This window comes from Ictalurus punctatus, chromosome 17, assembly GCF_001660625.3.
Source record: "Ictalurus punctatus breed USDA103 chromosome 17, Coco_2.0, whole genome shotgun sequence".
Taxonomy (NCBI): domain Eukaryota; kingdom Metazoa; phylum Chordata; class Actinopteri; order Siluriformes; family Ictaluridae; genus Ictalurus; species Ictalurus punctatus.
In genome coordinates, this window is record NC_030432.2 from 12030223 (window position 1) to 12049076 (window position 18854).

At 37.7% G+C, this 18854-nt stretch overlaps 1 protein-coding gene across 1 annotated transcript in view; it reads right to left on the reverse strand.

Moving 5' to 3' along the window:
• slc47a4 (solute carrier family 47 member 4) overlaps window positions 1–18854 on the reverse strand; it is a 199147-nt gene that overhangs the window by 84766 nt on the left and 95527 nt on the right. The gene's annotated exons all lie outside the window — the stretch shown is intronic.

The window sequence follows — 18854 nt, forward strand, 5'->3', positions numbered from 1 at the left end:
TAGACACAAAGTGAAGCCTGTGCATCTCTGAGTATTTATTGCAAATTCAAGTTCACAGTATTTTAATGGGATGCAAGATTCATGCTTATGGGACAACAGGCTTTTAACACATCATTTTGAGTCCCCTGGGTGTATTTTGCAGTGTCCTCTACATTTGTGTCATCTGGAAGCATGGCTTCTCCTTATAATTATTCAGAGAACTCTCAAAAGTGTGGAAACTCATAACCAACTGCCAGTCACTGAAATGGTAAGGAACATGATTGACATGTCAAACTTAAACATATCGGCAGCAGTCGGAACGGCTCAGAGCCAGCAGTAGTGGTGTCATTTGTAAATATTGTAAATAAAGTGTAAGTATAAAATTCCGATTGATTATTTAGATTCATTTCTGAAATTTGTTGTTTATAAGTCTAGTTCCTTCTTCAGCTACCAGTGTAGCTGCTTTTTGGCATGAAATGGCAGACACTGCTAATGTTGACCAGATTTAAAAAAAAAAAAAAAAAAACTTATGTTTGATGCTCATACTTAGGAGGAAAGACTAAAAATAAGACAAAGACCAATGCCTAAGATTTCAATTAAAAAGTCAGGGTCAAACCGATTGGCTGTGTTTATTTTTAGTCTTAGATTATGTGTAGCATCTACCATAAGACTGTATATGAATATTTTAAATATATCGTTTATGTTATTTATTTATATGCATGTACATATAAAAATAGCCACTGGGCTCCACCTATGTCAGCATATACTCCAGTAGAGTAGTTAATAATGAGTGGTGGCACTCTTGGTGGGGTCCAATGAAGTGTGCTTTGACGCTGTCTTCACCAGCTCGATTCACACTTCTTTGATACAGCTCATTCATACATCCATTTTCTGTCCCGCTTATCCTACACAGGGTTGCGACATGCCTGGAACCTATCTCAGGGGTCTCAAGACACAATCCACTGCAGAGCACAATCACACACACACTCACACACCCTTTCACACACTATGGACAATTTGGAAATGCCAATCAGCCTACAACTTTGGACTTGGGAGGAAAACAGAGTACGCTATCCCCAAAGGCAAACAAGCTAACCACTGAGTCACCCTGCCCCCTGATACAAGTCATGTGTATGGGAATCTGTAATTCAGAAATGTGCATTTGATGTACAGGTCTGTCACAAAGAAAAAGGCATGTGTACTGTCTGAACACTGAGGCTATATTCAGAGTGGACTAATTGTATTTTCTCTGTGATGTGATGTGCATCTCTTAATCATAGCCTAGGCATATGCAATATGATGCTCCTGGCAAAAGAATAATATTGCAAATAGATTTATATCTCAAATGTTTTTGTTTTTTTAATATATGTGAAAGCCATGGGATTTTTACTATCTCTAAATAGCCTTGAACCATGAAATGACCTTCCCAAAGTTTATGCTTCTAAATCCAGGGGATTTTCAAGGAATAGTGATACGACTGCTTCTCAGAAAGCTAGATTTAGTTAGTCAACAAGTCCCACTTTTCTAACAGTCGATTAGTTCAAGAGCTGAAATGATCCTGCCCCAGAGCAGCTTGGCATGCAACATGTTACCATGGTGATGTACCCAGGTAAAAAATGATCCACTGTTGTGGAACAAATAAATCCAGGATTAGATCAAAGAAAATAAATTTGGATTTATGAAACCGACCATGGCTCTATGAAATTATTCATATGTAAAGAAAAATCCCATCTTCTTTACTGAGATAGCTAACCAGGAAACTGTCATGTGCAGAATGTGACAGCAGACAGTGAGAATAATTAATATAGCACTGCAGTGTTTTAGTTACACAAAACTGACCACATTAACCAGAGCGATTTATGGGAGATTATTGTTAAAATGACAGCACTACATGGATTAAAGTGCTTAGTCATTAACCTAAAGTGCCTAATGAGCTCAATTGAGGAGATTTGTCTTTAATGAGGCAGTTAAACAGTTTCCGATTTTTAAGGGATTTGCATATTAATTGAGCTGCTCTATAATACATTCTCACCACAGCTTATGGTAACACACTATATGATTATATTAAACATCAATCAGTAAATACAGAGACGCACCAACACACAGATATACATTTGTAATTCTGGCTTTGTGAGGTATTTCCTTTGACTTTTGATAGTATAGCTAAATAATGCTATGCCTACATCTAGTTCAAACCCTAAACTCACTAACCATTTTAGAGCTTTTAGTTGTTGTTGTTGTTGTTGTTTTTTTTTAAATAAAGCCACTTTGACCTAAATGTCTTAGTGTATCAAGAGGTGTGTTGAGAGCAGCGAAATATTCCTGCCTATTTTATTTCACCCAAATGAAAAGCTAAAAACAGCAGAATGGCAGTGTTTTCTGAAAGACAACACTTGTATAACAGAAGGACTTGCACTGTCAGGTTTCAGTGGCATTGTGTTGTTTGAATTATGTGTGTGAAGGTCAGGTAGACTTAGGTTTATTTTATTGAGTAGAAAATCTCTGCTTAAGAGCAGAAAGCTAATATTTGACGAGCATAAAGCCTTGGTATCACTGAGGGTATTTTTGTACCCTTTTCCACCATGTCAGGGCTCTGCTGCCTCCTGAGCTGTCACTTGAGTGATGGATGTGTGAAGGCTGCTCTTTCTTGCCTCAAACTGATGACTAAATAAGATCATTACACGTCAGGTCAGCCACAAAGTGTTACAGATAATTACACTACGAGTTTATCATGCACATTATTATTAGACGGGGAGGCAAACCCTCTCAACAGAGCACCCAGACTGGGGTGAGGAATTGAAATTATAATTATACTATGCTACTGGAGTTGATGCTACTGGATCAATTGATGTATTCCTGTGGGAGAATGGATGAGTGAGGGTAGAAGAGGAGAAAGAGGTAGGAGTATGTGTGTGTGTGTGTGTGTGTGTGTGTGTGTGTGTGTGTGTGTGTGTGTGTGTGTGTGTGTGTGTGTGTAAAACATAAGAATGTGTATATACCTGGGTATACAGTGCACCATTAGCTTGTCATTGATATGCATCCTAATAGCCAGCCTCCTCCAGGGCTTCAAAGGGAAAAGAAAGGAGTTTGAGCTGTCTTAATTTTTTGTTTTCATTTGTTTGAAATTATGTGTTTGTTTTCAGCAATCCGACAAAACCATTGGGCTCAAAAACTCATCCACTCCAAAAACAGAGGCAAGACCCATTTCTGTGGTTTACTTTCTCATACAGCATGTAAAGTGTTTCTTAATGATATAAATGTTTGATGAGGATGCATCCTTCTTACCATATCTGGTTTGGTAAGGCTTGTTTATTTATAGTTTCACATTAAACTCAAAGTTTATGGCATTAAATGAGAAGTAGTCTACACATTCATTCGCAGACACATCATGGTGTAAAGACCCATTGTGTTGCTGTGCTGCCTTTATTTTGTTTATTTATTTTTATTTCATTTTATTTCATTTGATTTATTTTATCTTATAACAGTGTTAAACTGTTGTGTTATATGGTATTGCCTTGTAAAGCACTCTGTGAATGAATCTAGAAAAGTGCTATATAAATAAAGATTTGCTTGCTTGCTTACTTACCATAATACCCAGAGAAAAGATCTTGTGTGTTATCTGTCTGAGCAGAAATGCCACATGCTACTAAATTCCCAGCAGGAGGCATGAAACTGATAAAGGAGAGCCACAGGGGAGATGCAGTCAATTCATCAGGACAATACAGTGCATAGTCCAGATAACAGAAACTGAAATGCACACACAAGCACACAACTTATAAATCCCAAAATGATTGTATATATGATAGTTGTGCCATAGAGCACAGGGTCTATAGCAATTAAATGAATCATTTAAATGACCTGCTTTTCTATGTAGCCATTTTATTCATCTGCTTGCTCATCTGTATGTGTTTTAGGGATGCTGTGTTACTGAAACCTTTAATCAGTGGCTGACTCAGAAAGAGAATGCATTAGCTCTATGGCGCAAGATGCAATGGTTTAAGGCTTTATTACTACTTAGGATATTGTTAGACCAAGATTGGCTTCCACTTATTTCCAATACGTTTGTGGTATCTTGCTGTGTCTGTGGCTAAATGCTTCCAAATATAAGTCAAGTACTCTGCCCTCCTAAACCATTCTCATTATACCAGGTGCCTGTATGAAAACATAACATACCATTAATCAAGGCTGCATAACAGGTTGAGGCACAGCTTGCGTGTTCTTGTGAGCACTGACCCGTTCAACTACTAATATGAGTGACTTCATTTGCCCAAAGTATACCTTTCTCCTGTTCTGTTCACCAGTGTTATCTCTGAAGAGTGGGACGGAGCAGGCTTGATCTACTTTAATCTGTAGAGCCACTCTATGGCTTAAATCTTCCCAACATTTTCCTCACTGTGTTGATTTTCCTGGGGAAGTCTCTCTGGTGTCTGAGCCTGATCTATTATTCCACCCTGTCTAATTTCTCATGTTATTACAGATACTGAAGTCAGCAGCAGAATACAAATTCACTGAAACATCTTTCAGGTGCGTGATGAGGAATCACCAGGGTCTAATATCCAACACCAGCAAATGCAAAAAGAAAATACAGTGGGCAAAGGAAAAATATATATATATATATTTTGTTTTGTGCCTGTATTTAAACACTGTCTGTGAAACAAGGTAATATATTAAAAGACATAAAAAGAAGAAGAGAGGACAGGGGAGAGAAAAGGAAAGACAGACAGATTGTGGCAGAGGAACACTGTTAGCCAGCTGTAAGGAAGACAGGACCAGCTGTCCTCTCATTTAACACAGGAGAGAGAAGTGTGAGCAGAGAAAAGCAGCTTGTTTCTGTTCAATAAATAACTGAACTCAGTAAACACATCTCAAAGCTTATAAGAACAAAGTGACGTGTCAGATACAGGATGACATAAAGACACTATATACTCATGCATGGTCTGCTTAGAGGAGTATCAGACTTTGAGAAGTTCTGTTTGCATACATGAAGTTAACATACATGAATTTCAAACCCACTGAACACCTTCAGGACGCCAACTGAGCACCAAGCCTTCCCATCTGACACAAGTGCCTGAGCTCACTAATGCTCATGCAGCTGAATAAGCAGAAAGCCACTTTCCAAAATCTAGTGGAAGCCTTCCAAGAGTTGAGGCTGTTTTAGAGGCAAAAGGGGGAACCAACTTTGGAATGGGATGTAACAAGCATATATTGGTGGTCTGGTGTATGATCGTCTGGTGTATCTCAAGAACAAAAACTTTCATCTATGGTAAATGGAGTGAAGCTAAAAGTCACAAAAAAGTCAGAAAGTCAGTATTTTATTGCATTGGATGCTGCCAGTCATCATTTTTCTGTTTGGATCACTGCTGCTCTGAAACAAAAATGTTGTTAAAAGCATAAATATCAGAATGGATAGTATAGGCTTTATGTTTGGTTTCTTTTGCTAAATAGGTTATGATCTCTTTTTATCTGGTATATTTTCTTCTTTTTGTTTAAACCAGTGTTTTCTTGTATTATTGAGTCAGTGTTTTATTGAAAAAAAAACTGTTCAGAAAGCTACTTAGCTGAAGTTGATAACTGTGGCTATCGAACTGGTAATAATTTTTTTTTTGCTGAAATACAGAAATACAAGTTTTTCAGCTATTGAATAGTGCTATAGTAAGCTGCCTCAAAGGCAGTTTTTGAAATGCTTAGCCTTCGGGTTGTTAAACAATCAATTCAGTAGTTGGGACAGTCAATTGTTTTCCACTGTGTACCACTTTACCACTGTGTTGCCTTATTTTGCGCTTCGTAATGCGCCAAACATTCTCATTCGTAGACAGGTCAGGACTGCAGGCAGGCCATGCTAGCACCCGCACTCTCTGTTTACGCAACAATGCGCTTGTAATCTGGGCAGAATGTTGTTTGGTGTTGTCCTGCTCTGGATGGCAGCATATGCTGCTCCAAAATGTGTACATATCTTTCTGCATTAATGCTGTCCTCACAGATGTGCAAGTTACCCATGCCACAGGCACTGACACACCCCCATACCATGACAGACGCTGGCTTTTGGACCTGACGCTGTTACAGCTTGGGATGGTCCTTTTCCCTCTTTGGCCCAGAGAACATGATGGCTGTTTTATCCATTTGAAACGTTGACTCATCGGATCACAAAACACGATTCCACTGTGCTACTGTCCATCTCAGATGAGACCGAGCCCAGAGAAGTTGGCGGTGCTTCTGGACAGTGTTGATGTGTGGCTTCTGCTTTGCATAGTAAAGCCTTAACTTGCATCTGTGGATGCATCGGTGAATGGTGTTGACTGACAAAGGCTTACCAAAGTATTCCCGAACCCATGTCAGGAAATCCATTACAGACTCGTGACTGTTTTTAATACAGTGATGTCTGAGCAATTGGAGATCACACGCATTCAGAAGTGGTTTTCAGCCTTGCCCTTTTTGACTGTATTCCTTGAATCTTTTAATTTTATTGTGCACTGTAGAAGGTGGAATGCCCAAAATCCTACTGATTTGTCTTTGGGGAATGTTGTTCTCAAAGTGTTGGATTATACGCCGACACATCTGTTGGCAGATTGGCGAGCCTCGACCCATCCTTCCTCTTGAAGGATTAGGCATTTTTTGGAGGCCCCTTATACCTATGATTAGACGATTAGCTCACCTGTTTCACATCACCTTCTTATTTCAACTTGTCACATCGACATTAGTCCTTACCTTTTCGGAATTAGGATTGTATAATCCCACATACAAAAATGAATCATAATAAAACAAATGAAACATTGCCAAAAACATAAGAGAAAAATGTAACAATATATATAGTTACTATAAAATAATCATTTGATGTTCCACATATCCAAAATCTCAGAATCCCTGATGAAGGAGCTCTCCCTCCCTTAAAATAAAATCTTTGAACCCTCTCACATTTTTATTTTTTTTTAAATCCCATAAAGAGACGGGTTAATAATCTGACCATACCATGGATAAAGCGTGCTTAATAAAAATGTGAATACAAGGACTGAGTTCATCAAAAGGCCTCTTTTTAATGCAGACTAATACTCAAAAGACACTATTCTTTTTACACACATAAAATTAGGAATTTCTCTCTGGAAACTTTGTTGAACAGGGGATTGGGGTTTATGAACCAGACTGCAATGAACCCTGACACTCAAACACTGCTCCAGCAAATGCTTCAGGGAACTTTCTACTGTAAATCTAATCAACTGGGCTGTTCTCAGCTGGGATGCTGGGAATACAGTGAGTGGGGAAGAACATTCAACTACAGTGTTCAACTACAGTGGCAAAAAGATTACAACTGCTTAATTCTGTGTTAGAATGTAGCACAAATTTATTCCTTACATAGTTTTATTCCTAAACCTATTCCTAGATGGTAATCGACCACATTGCTAATTACTCTTGATATTCTCCAGTTGTATAGAATAATTAGTAACAATTCATTTGTGTAGTCTGTTTTAGACCATCTATAAAGCATCTATAGACTGTCATAAACAAGACTCTCAACCAATTCTCAACTATATCAAATGATGTATAACTAAGTTAAAGTATGCGTTTTATTTCTTTATGTGCTGAGGATTACTGCATGTACTAATTAAACATATTTTCATTCATTCATCTTCAGTAACATTAAAATATGCTTATTTGTGGACTTTAGAGTATGGAGTTACAGAAACATGCATTGCCATGCAGTTGAGTACGTCCAAAGGCTTATTAATCAAAGTTACAGTATTAACCTTTATTTGTGCTAGGCAGCAAATCCCAGACATCCACTCCTCAGTAATGTTGAACAGCCTTAATCAGCAGTCTTGACAAACAAATCTGTTAAAATGAGATCTCTGATCTTTTCATTTGTAATGTAGCAGGTATCAGAATATCCATTTATAAAATTTTCATTAAAGGCTCAATATCTGTGCGATCAAATTTAACAAAAAAGAGATATTTCTCAGAGAGAGTTGTTGCATGAATATCTAGTGTCTGCATTGTAGCCTTACACACATAGTAAAGACTGACGAGGAAAAAAGTTGGACGTTACCAATGCAACAAAGTCCTGCTTTGTTCCAATACTTTTTCCCCTCCCTCCCTTAGTTGCTGTCTTTATTCTTTCAACCGAATTCTGTGCATAAGGCAATAACTAATGTTCCAACTTCTGAGTACCAAGTGAACAAAAGGCTACACTGCCTCTATCAACACACATGTCACTGCTCTTAGACACTTAGATGCTTCTAGGTTGGTCTACAGTAGTGCCCTGGACCATGTTTTGATGACAGTGACAGGGAAAAGCCTTTTGTATGACCTCCAACGAAAGGTCTACATTGCCGCTCATCAATAATGCTCCAGCCTTAGACAGGCAGGTGTCCTCACGGCTGGGAAAATGTCACCTGTTAAATGGGGGGGGCATTAGCAAGCAGTAGGAAGGTGTTTGTATTGTGGTGCAGTCAGTCATTTCAATAAACAATACTTCTATCTGTGAGCAAAAAAAAATTACCCACTGGAGCAGCACATGTTGTTTGTGAGAGGACTAGCATTTTCTTTTGCTTTTCTACAGCTGAAAGCAGTTGTGACCTGGTGAGTCAACAAATATGACTCACAGAGGAAAGTACAGTATATGTAGCAGAAGTCCTGCAAAATGGCTTCTTCTGCTCTGCTTCCTTGCAGCATTGTTTGGTGAACAGATGCCACTGAAGTTGTAACTTTTGTAACTTTTTTCCTTCATTCTCTTCTCACTTTTTTGGTGTCTTTTACTGAACACCATGTTCTCCATATTATAAAGTTAGACAATGACTTGACAGTAGGGTGGCACAGGTAGTGTTGACTCACAGCTTCAGAGTGCCAGATTCAATCCTGAGCTCAGGTTTCTGTCTGTACAGAGTTTTGCATAGTGTCTGCATGGGTTTCATTCAGGTCTCCGGTTTCCTCCCATTTCTCAAAAACTTTCATGTGTGTGGTTGTAGGTGTGAATGGGTGAGTGAATGTGTGTGAATGTGTGTGAATGGTGCGCTGTGATGGACTGGTATCCCATAGACTGCTATATAGACCACAGACCACAATGTGTGCTTGTAAAGTTTTAGTGAGCATTACCTGTTCTTCTGCTTGCTGCAGCTGTGCTCAGACACACATGAGCCTAAAAATGTGGGGGAACGGTTTAAAAAAACACATTATATGGCCAAAGGTTTGTGGGCACCTGACCATCACACCCATGTGTGGGTTTTCCTCAAACTATTGCCCCAAAGTTTGAAGTGCACAATCGAATGGGATGTCTCTGTATGCAGTAGCATTACAATTTCCCTTCACTTGAACTAATTTACCAAAACATGTTCCAACATGACAAAGCCCATGTGCAAGTGAAGTCCATGAAGACATGGTTTGCCAAGGTTGAAGTGAAAGAACTCGAGTGACCTGCACAGAGCTCTGACCTCAACCCCAGTGAATATCTGGGATGAATTGGAACACTGTGCCCCAGGCCCTCTTGCCTAACATTAGTGCTTGACCTCACTAATGCGATTGTGGCTGAATGAGCAAATCCCCGCAGCCATGCTGCAAAATCTAGTGGAAAGCCTTACCAGGTGATTGGAAGTTATTATAACAGCAAAGAGGAACAAAATCTGGAATGGGATGTTCAAAAAACACACTGTAAAAAATTGCAGTAAATTTACAGTAAGCTTTGTCTCAGTGGTTGAAATACTGAAATATAGAGCATGAGGTTGTGTGTTCAAAACCCAGTACTGCCATGGTTGGGTCCTTGAGCAAGACCCTCAACTTTCAGCTCAGCTGTATCCTGCATCAGCCAAATGAGCAAATCTACAGGTTTATGTTTGATTTTATACTATAATTATATTTACTTTACTAAGTGCTTTATTTGCTAAATTTACAGTATATTACTAGAAAAAATAGTAATATAATGTTAAAATAACAGGGATTATCTGTTCAAATATTATAGTACTTTACTGTAAATATGTTTTGCTGTAAACATAAAGGACTTTACTGACAACTCTGCCATATGGCTGTGATTGTCAGGTGTTGAGAAACCTTTGGTCATATAGATTTAAAACAACAGAGAAGGAGAAAATTTCTTCTTCTTCTGCATACACATACTGGCACAGACTATTTATAGAAGACTGCAGGAGACAGAGTGGGTAACTTTGTCTTTTATTAACTATTTATAAAAGCAGCAAGAAAGAAGACTGACAGAATAGTTCACTGTTGCTTATGCTGGGTCCATCAAAATGGCTTCTATCAAAAGTGTAGGTTTATCCAACTTATGATATGAGCCAGAGACATGACGGTCACCATTACATGGAGCTGTTTCACCAAAAATAAATAAATAAATAAATAAATAAATAATTTTCTGTAGTGAGAGATATCTGGTGAGCAATTAAACACAGCAACTGAGAGTCTGCAATATAAGGATAGGGTACTTGCCAGGAATGAAAGCAGAGCTACTATTGTAGATACCTGTGAGGTACCTGAAAGTGAAAAATAACAAATATGAAATTAAAAGATAGATAAGAGAGAAGCAAGATGACTTTGGAATGGGTTATAGTGATGAATCAATACTTCTACATACTGTTGTAGCTGTTCTTGTGTTAAAATAACCTCCTGAAAATAGTCAGTGCTGCCAGTCAAAGCTCAATTGTGGGAGATCTTGAAGTGGTGGCTCAATATACTGCTCAATATGCCTTTCACAAAATTTCTAAATTAGAGAAGAAAATTTATGGTTACAGTGAGGGGAAAAAAGTATTTGATCCCCTGCTGATTTTGTACGTTTGCCCACTGACAAAGAAATGATCATTGTATCATTTTAATGGTAGATTTATTTGAACAGTGAGAGAGAGAATAACAACAACAAAAATCCAGAAAAACACGTCAAAAATGTTATAAATTAATTTGCATTTTAATGAGGGAAATAAGTAAATAAGTATTTGACCCCTCTGCAAAACATGACTTAGTACTTGGTGGCAAAACCCTTGTTGGCAATCACAGAGGTCAGACGTTTCTTGTAGTTGGCCACCAGGTTTGCACACATCACAGGAGGGATATTGTCCCACTCCTCTTTGCAGATCTTCTCCAAGTCATTAAGGTTTCGAGGCTGACGTTTGGCAACTCAAACCTTCAGCCCCCTCCACAGATTTTCTATGGGATTAAGGTCTGGAGACTGGCTAGGCCACTCCAGGACCTTAATGTGCTTCTACTTGAGACACTCCTTTGTTGCCTTGGCCGTGTGTTTTGGGTAATTGTCATGCTGGAATACCCATCCACGACCCATTTTCAATGCCCTGGCTGAGGGAAGGGGGTTCTCACCCAAGATTTGACGGTACATGGCCCCGTCCATCATGAGGGAAATATGTATTTGACCCTCTCTCAGTCAGAAAGATTTCTGGCTCCCAGGTGTCTTTTATACAGGTAACAAACTGAGATTAGGAGCACCCCCTTTAAGAGTGTGCTCCTAATCTCAGCTCGTTACCTGTATAAAAGACACCTGGGAGCCAGAAATCTTTCTGACTGAGAGAGGGTCAAATACATATTTCCCTCATGAAAATGCAAATCAATTTATAACATTTTTGGCGTGCGTTTTTCTGGATTTTCTTGTTGTTATTCTGTCTCTCACTGTTCAAATAAATCTACAATTAAAATTATAGACTGATCATTTCTTTGTCAGTGGGCAAACGTACAAAATCAGCAGGGGATCAAATACTTTTTTCCCTCACTGTATGCTATGATTTCATAATTGTTTGGATGAATATTACCCAAAGATTTGTTTTCACGTTTCACATCCCATTTGTCACAAATATTACCATGAGACAAACACATTCACTGAGCAGTCCCAAATTTATCAGCAGCCTCATGATAAGATGATAAAAATGTTTATATGTTAGTCATGCTGCCTTACCAATGTGCTGGTTCACTCAGGGTTATAATCAAAGACCACTTCTGATTATGAATTGACAAGAGTGCATTCAATTAGACAGATACTGGTAAGATACCCATCAATGCTCTGGTACAAACTGAATGCTGAGCCTAGAATTTTGAGATCAATGGTAATACTAATCTCATCAGCAGTGTAGGACACCTGTTACAAACATTTTCATTACTATACAGTTGTCCACAGTTACCAGAGCAACCAGGTCACTGAAGCCTTGTCTATCAGGGCACTGCAGGAAGCTGCGGAAGACTCAATTGGCTTAGGAAATGACAATCACAGCTGCATACTGCTAGTAAGAAGCACAACTGCAATTCCAAAAAAGTTGGGACAGTATGGAAAATGCAAAAAAGAGTCATTTGAAAATCCAATCCAATTGTATTATATTGAAAACACATTATTTTATGTTTTACTTATGTTCTACTGTGAATTTACTTTTTTTTAATTTGATGACTGCAACACACTCCAAAAAAGTTGGGACAGTCGACTGTTTATCACTGTGTAACATCACCTTTTCTTTTAATAACACTTATTAAGCATTTGGGTGCTGAAGACACCAGGTCCATCTTAGATGAGGCCGTGTCCAGAGAAGTTTTAGATTATTTTTAGATTATTAGATTATTCACCGATGCATCTCTTGGCAGATTGCACAGTCTCGACCCATCCTTGCTCTTGAAGGACCATGCCTTTTTTGATTAGACGATTGCCTCACCTGTTTCACATCACCTTCTTATTTCAACTTGTCACTTAGACCTAAATTGCCCCTGTCCCAACTTTTTTGGAATGTGTTGCATGCATCAATTTCAAAATAAAGAGAAGTTCAATGCAACCATCGGGTGTCTCTGCTCTAATTAGCTGATGTCTCATGCATGATATAAGCCAGCCATTTTTTATGGAGACACATCTATCACATTTCTAACAGCAATTCAAATGGGAAATAAAAACACTAATGCAAGTAGGGGGAATATGGTTCAGAAACTCTATTACTTTTTCCCTGGGCATCAATGTGTCAGAGCATGTCTCATGCTTCTCACTTTCTGTTATGCTCTCTATTTCTTTTACTGACCTTTCTCTTCCTCTCCAAACACAGATGGCGCCCATGCCCAATGCTCCAGGGATTATGCAACAGATGATCTTGCTAGTACCATGGCTCCCTGGCACCGTTTTACTTTCCTGGAGGAGATGAATTTATACAATAATAATTCCAAAAACGTTGGGACACTGTGTAAATAAATGTAAATAAAAACAGAATGCAATGATTTGCAAATCTCATAAACCCATATGTTATTCACAATAAAACATAGAAAACATATAAAATGTTTAAACTGAGTAAATGTAGCATTTTAAGAAAAAAAATAATTAATTTTAAAATTTGATGGCCACAACACGTCTCAAAAAAGTTGGGACGATGGCAACCAAAGGCTGGGAAAGTTAAAGGAAACAGCTGGAGGAACATTTTGCAGCTAATTAGTTACTTGGCAACAGGTCAGTAACATGATTGGGTATAAAAAGAGTATATTAGAGAGGCAGAGTCTTTCAGACGTAAAGATGGGATGGAATCTGGATGGAAGCATATGTTGCATTGATGGTGCCTTTCTAGATGTGCAAGCTGGCCATTCCATAGGCACCGGTGCACCCCCATACCATCAGAGATGTAGGCTTATGAACTGAGCACTAATAAAAAAGCCAGATGGTCCCTCTCTTCTTTAGTTTAGAGGATGCGGCGTCCATGGTTTCCAAAAAGATTTCCAATTTTGATTCTTCTGACCACAGAACAGTTTTCCACTTTGACTCAGTCCATTTTAAAAGTGCTTTGGCCCAAAAAGACGGTGGTGTTTTGGATCATGCTCGCACATGGCTTGTGCGAGCAAGCACAACATCCAGAAAATCAGCATTTTTGGATGGCACAGCGAACTGTGTTCACAGACAATGAGTTCTGGAGGTGTTTCTGAGCCCATGCAGTGATTTTCACCCTTGTCTCTTGTGCACAGAGATTTGTCCAGATTCTCTGAGTCTTTTGATGATATTTTGTACTGTAGATGATAAGATATTAATGGTGTTCACAATTTTACGTTGAGGAACAGTTTATTCTGAAATTGGTCCACAAAGTGTAGATGCAGTTTTTCGCAGATTTGTGAATGAAAGGAAATTCTCTTATATCATGTACTCTCTCATATTATGAATTCATTTAATTACCTCTTTAAATAAGCTGATCAACTGCCATCTTTAATATAGCTGACACATGTAGACTTATTTTGTAGTATGACCCTGTGTGCTGTGTGTTTTGTCTATCTGGCTGGTACCTGCACCAGACGCACTGCAACAGTCCACACACTGCTGTTATCAATGTGTATAAATACTTCTGTTTAGCATGAATAAACCGGGCATCTCCGTGAGCATGCATGTGTCTGTGTGTGTTCACTTAGGCTCCCCAGATCTGAAACGCTCTGAGGAAAACCACACTTTCTAGCTCATAGTAGCACAGAACTAAAAGTTAATAGAAGTAAATAATTGTAGAACAGGCTGAAAGGGCTGACGGAGATCTGAAGACATAAATATGAGATTCCTGAGATACTTGGAAATCTAACAGTGAACCTCTGCCCATCTTTACTTCTGAAAGACTCTGCTTCTCTAACATACTCTTTTTTTTAACCCAATCATGTTACTGACCTGCTGCCAATTAACCTCCACCTGTTTCTTTTTAGTAACACTTACTTTTCCAGCCTTTTGTTGCCCCGTCCCAACTTTTTTGAGGCGTGTTGCGGCCATCAAATTCAAAATTACCTTTTTTTTTTTTTTAAATGGTACATTTACTCAGTTTAAACATTTGATATGTTCTATTGTGAATACCATATTGGTTTATTACATTTTCAAATCCTTGCATTCTGTTTTTATTTACATTTTATACAGCATCACAACTTTTTTGGAATTTGAGTTGTGAGATTGACAGGAGAATTGGCAGAGTAACTCGCTTGAGATCGATTTCACTAAGAAGAGGTACCTTGAATGACACCTATTTATCTTCTGAATGTGTGCTCCAGATTTCAGAGTTGTACATCTCTGCTTGAAACCTGCTGCCCTTCACTACGTTTGTAAAGCAACAACTGTGGATAACAGTGACATGTCTTAACTATTGATAGAACACTGACTAATTTTGATTAATTAGACTATATTTTGGTATGGCACATTGAGAACACAAGACTGGCTTATTATTGGCTTACTGAAACAAAAACATCATGACATCAACACAGTGATCTCAGTCCCCCTACCCCCCAGAGATCGGAAATGGAGAGCACTGACAGAAATATTTGAAGAGAAAAATCATATTGTTGAAATTATTTTCTCTGTTCTCTTCTCTCATATTCACATACATATACATAGGATCACTTCTCAATTCCTTGCCCTAATTAACTATGTTAAATTTAGTATGCCAAGAGATTTATGGTCTCTGTGCTTTCAAAGACAAAACAAAGCTTCAATGCTTTACACATACAGTTCCCTGAGCTCCCTGCTTGTTTGCCTCACAGGTAATGGTTGCCAGGTCACAACACGGTCAAGTTAAGGCAAGAGGAAATTAAATCCATAACACTTTTTATGGGCAAAAATCCACTGTACAAAGTAAGCAGGAGAACAATGAGCTAAGATTTGAGAACATTGGCAAAATGACCAAAATAAAGATCTAATAGTGATCAGTTGTACTATACTGTATGTGTGTACTTTCTTCTTATTGTTTCTTTATCCATTAATAAGACCTCCTCCTTCCATTAAGGTTATTAGTGAATTGATAACAGGTGAATTGAGAAGTCTCCAACTTTGCCCTACTCAGTCTCACATAATAGCACCATAACTTTTAAAAATAATCATTATAATCAGCTCATTTGGTCATGGATTCTGATGTAGCATGCATGCAATGCATAACAGTGTCTGTCTCAGAATTTAGCTTGGCAAAGTGATGTTTGTGCAAGCCTAAGCACTGATTTTCTGTGTTGCAGTTCCTTGTTTTGTGTATGAATTTCACCTGATTTGACCCAGTCCTGTTATTTTTCAGGTTTTGATCATGGAGTTGCTTAAACTATGTTGTCTGCCTGTGTTTTGACTCCTGTTTCTGAACCATGATTAGGATTTCTGGATTCTTCCCAATTAAATTCACAATGCAGACTTACATAACAATAACATTTAACCTTGAAAATATTAATTATCCTCAGGCATTCATCTATGAACTTCTTGGCAGCATAAAGCAACAAATGTCCTGCTTAATGACTTGCCTTATGGCGCAGGCTTTTTTCCCTAGTCTGTAGAAATGAGTTCATACAGGAGTGAGGCTTCTTCTCAAACTAATGAATACTAAAGGACGACTAAACATTACACTGAGGTCACACTCAGAACCAATACTGTTCTCAAATAATTACCATTTACCTCCTGTTGTGCAACCAAGGGTGAGGTGTTATATAAATTAGTAATTATATATATATATATATATATATATATATATATATATATATATATATATATATATATATACATACATACATACATACATACATACATACATACATACAGTATTAATTACTCATTACTTTGCCATAGTGTTCATAGTAACAAAACAAAACAAAGTTTGCTTTCCTGGTGACATTCTGCTTAATTTATTAGAATCTACCTCATAGTGAAATGCACATAGTGTAGCAGTAGTTGAGTCGTGGAGATAAGCACAGATAAACAAAGAAGTCATGAGAGTGGATAACTGTTCCCACTGAAGTAAATATAAATTTACTTTATAATGCTGAGTGCACCAGGCTAATCATCAATCCATGTAACAAAGCTATCAGTAAGCTCTAAAACTGCTTCCAACAGCTCCAAGAACACACTGTCCAAATGGTAAATGCTTGTGTAATCACAGCTCCTTTGGCTGGACGGACTTTTAAGATACAACCGGGGTGTCGTAGAAAGAGAGAGAGAGAGAATTTCATTGCCTCTACAAAGGGATCTAGGCAAAATCTTTTAAAAATTAATAACACACAAAAAGAAAGATAGGAAATTTTAGAACCCTTATTTAATATGATATGGGCTATGAGGCCATAATCATAAGGCTGTTATCCCTGGAGGAGAGTGGAAGTACTGCAGTTGAAATACACAATACAAAAATGTTCAGAAACACCAAAAATTAAACCATTGAACAACAAACACATTAGAATTATCACTCCTGAGCATGCATTGAATTAGTGTACAAGAACTTGGGGATGTGTGTGTCTTCTGCCCAATTTTAATTCAGTAATTTTTTTTTAAGCACATTTAAACAACAACAAAAAAAACTAAACCCTAGTGGAAGCTGCTTCTGATGTTGATCAAATATAGGGTTGAAAAATAATAATAATAAATAAAAAGTTACATATTGCTACTTTGATTCTTTTGTTCCCCATAGTGTATTTACTGAGCGATTGCAACAGATGATTCACCAGAATTACTTATGCTTCAAAACCTTGTCTGTCAACATGTGTCCCTGAAGGCATCTTCATTACATATAAAGGGTATGCCTCATTTCTTACACTGCACCTCCTTTATTCATTACCTTGCTTCCCTTCCTCACATCTTAGCTCCTTCCTCAAAGGAAGAGAGGAAGGGATGACAGGAATGGAAAATGAGGACAAGTGTAATTGAGGACAGACATACGTATTTACCAAATAAGACTTGCTCACTGATGCAGCATGTTACTGCAACATCCTCCTTAGCTGTATTAACTAAATAACAGATCTGTCTATGCAGATTAGGCCTTCACCCTGAATTAACCTTAATGAAAACAAAATTGCATGTATATGAATTACACTTAAATGTTGATTTTTTAGCCTAAACAAGATTCTTCTCATCACATGACTTCTCATATGGCTCATAAACTAAGCCATATTTTAACTGACTTATATCCAAATATTTATTTTTTTTTTAGCACATTTTGTATTCATTTAAAATGTATAAATTTTGTGTTTGCAGTTCTATATTGTTGTATCATTTAATTTGTTTTTTGGAGTGATAAGTATTTACAGTATATAGGCTTATGTCAAATACAACAATAAAAAAAATTGTTCTGTATATGAGGCATTTGTGTCAGAAGTCTAGAAGTGTCCTTTCTTCCTCATTCATTGATTTCATTCTGAGTGTATTTTAAGAATTGGTACATCCTAAAACTGGCTAGCTTGTATTGATTTCTGAAGGACATACGGATCACGGAATTAAAAAGGAGGCATCAGTTAGAGTTTTGGAATTCACCCCAGATTTATTAAAGTGAGTGTCCTTGAGAAAACCCAAAATCAAAACCACTTACAACGAACAACCACTACACACTGGGCTTCTCTGTATTTACTGTTCGAGTAAAAAAGAAGACGCCCACCAAAACAGTGACTGAATACAGAACAAGTAAGGCAGAACAATGCCTTCATGTTCTTTTAATCCATGAGAACTGAGAGTGATTATACAGGAAATCATAAATTTATTTAACACAGAAGTCACAAACACCTACCATGCCTTATACCAGATGTCAGTGTTTTAAATATTTTAAAAATACTCTAGATAGAGATAGAGCAGCAGCATATCACAACACATTTTTACTAGCACTTCACCTTGTGCACCAAGGTCAAACATTCCTTGTTATAAAGACACTACAAAGAATATCAGCAGATCAGAGACACACCAAAAGCACACCAAACAATAATCTTGTACCAATATTTAGTACCCTAAGAGAATATATTACCATTTTAAGTGCACACAATATTGTTATTATGGACATGGCACCACACTGTAAACCCGGATAACTTGATTGTACTTAAAAATTTGCGGAAAGTGGTTGCCTTAAAAAAAAGTAATGTTTGCTCGATAACTTAAGTGAACTTAACTTAAACATTCCAGCCCTTCCAACAATTATTTTAAAGTTCAATGCACTAAATTCCAAGTTGATTTAACTCAA